This window comes from Canis lupus, chromosome 23 (genome assembly GCF_011100685.1).
Source record: "Canis lupus familiaris isolate Mischka breed German Shepherd chromosome 23, alternate assembly UU_Cfam_GSD_1.0, whole genome shotgun sequence".
NCBI classification, from domain to species: domain Eukaryota; kingdom Metazoa; phylum Chordata; class Mammalia; order Carnivora; family Canidae; genus Canis; species Canis lupus.
Window position 1 is genome coordinate 10,344,778 of NC_049244.1, and position 2,123 is coordinate 10,346,900.

The 2,123-nt window shown below is 40.4% G+C and overlaps 1 pseudogene; it reads left to right on the forward strand.

Moving 5' to 3' along the window:
- Positions 1-471: 471 nt before the first annotated feature.
- Positions 472-1,344, forward strand: LOC119877450 (annotated as a pseudogene).
- Positions 1,345-2,123: the final 779 nt, after the last annotated feature.

The following is a 2,123-nucleotide window of genomic DNA, read 5'->3' on the forward strand; positions in this document are numbered from 1 at the left end:
TTGTCTCTAGTATACTCCCATGCCCCCAAATCTCCTTTCACACTTCTGCAAGAGTCACCTTTTCAAAATGATTTTGCAAAAATATTGGGTTGGAGTGCTTAGGTGACACGGTTAAACACCTGACTCTTGATTTCGGCTGGAGTCATGATTTCAGGATTGTGAGACTGAGCCCTGTGTTGGGCTTCATGCTGGGCATGGAGCCTGCTTGGGATTGTCTCTGCCCCTTTTGTTGTACTCTGTTTCAAACAAAATATTAATTATGGGGTGCTGCCCATAATTATGTGCATGTAATTGTGTGTTTATGATATAATATGCATATTATCTTTTAAAAATCAGAAAATACCTGAATTGTGAAATACATCCTATTTTAAGGATTCAAGATGGAGTGGGGGGCCCCATCTCATTCTTCAGAGACAACTCTTTAAATTCCGTTAGCTTTTAACCATTAGCTCTTTTGTGTGGGCTGCTGACATGCCATCCAGACTGAGAAAGGCCCGGAAGCTTCAGGGCCACATGGACCACAGCTGCATGGGCAAACACCAGAAGCACCCAGATGGCTGGTTTAATGCTGGTGGCATGCTGTATCACAATATCATCCAGCTTACTTTGGAAAAGTTGGTATGAGGCATTACCACTTAAAGAGGAACTAGAACTTCTGCCCAAGCTTTGTCAACCTTGAGAAACTGTGGACCTTGGTCAGCAAGCAGATGTGGGTAAATGCTGCCAAAAGTAAAACTGGAGCTGCTCCTATCATTGATATGGTGTGATTGGGCTACTACAAAGATTGGGGAAAGGAAAGCTCCCAAAACAGCCTGTCATCCTGAAGGCCAAATTTTTCAGTAGAAGAACCAAAGAGAAGGGATCCCTGGGTGGCGCAGCGGTTTAGCGCCTGCCTTTGGCCCAGGGCACGATCCTGGAGACCCGGGATCGAATCCCACGTCGGGCTCCCGGTGCATGGAGCCTGCTTCTCCCTCTGCCTGTGTCTCTGCCTCTCTCTCTCTCTCACTGTGTGCCTATCATAAGTAAACATTAAAAAGAAAAAAAAAAAAAACCAAAGAGAAGATTTTTTTTTTTGTTAAGGCAATTTTTTTAAAGATTTTATTTATTTATTCATGAGAGACACAGAGAGAGACAGAGACAGGTAGACACACAGGTAGAGGGAGAAGCAGGCTCCTTGTAGGGAGGCCAATGTGGGACTTGATCTGGGTCTCCAGGATCACGCCCTGGGCTGAAGGCAGTGCTAAACTGCTGAGCCACCCGGGCTGCCCTGAAGAGATTAAGGATATTGAGGGGGTCAGCAGGGTGCGGCCTATATCCTTGTAGATTGAAGCCAAGTGGAAGTAGGTTCATATTAAATGCTAACAAGTGCTTTTTAAAAATTATATTTATATTCATATTTTAAATTTCTTGACTTGTCAGTTTTGGATATTTTTGCACATTGACTATCTATTATAATTTATAAAGACTTGACTTATATGTTTCTCAACTATCTTAGACTGCTAGGGCTGCCATAACCAAGTATCACAGATTTGTCAGTTTAAACAACAGAAATTTATTTCCTCACAATTCTGGAGGCTGGAAATCCAAGATCAAGGTATCAGCAGGGTTGGTTTCTCCCAATGCTTCTCTTCTCGGCTTGTAGATAGTCATTTTTTTCCTGGTGTCTTCACATGGTCTTCCCTTTGTACATATCTGCGTCTTAATTTCCTTTTCTTATAAAGACACCAGTCATATTGAATTAGGCCCCACCTTAATGACTTCATTTAACTTTAATTACCTCTTTAAAAACTCTATCTTCAAATACAGTCACATTTGTAACTACCAGGGTTTAGAACTTTAACATACGAATTTAGGATACCATTTAGCATGTAACACCAACTGCACCTATTCCTCTATGTTTTTATAAAACTTTTGGTTTATTTGATAGTTTCCATCATTCATCATTAGTTTTGTGCAAACATTGATATTGCGGAGTACAGGAAGGTACTATAATTATATTTCCTTTAAAATTTTTTTTCTAGTTTTAATAATTGTCCCCAGTCATTAATTCAACTGATAACCTGTGTACCTACCTATCATTAAATTTTTTCTTAGATGCTTTAATCAGATAAAAGCAGATCTAT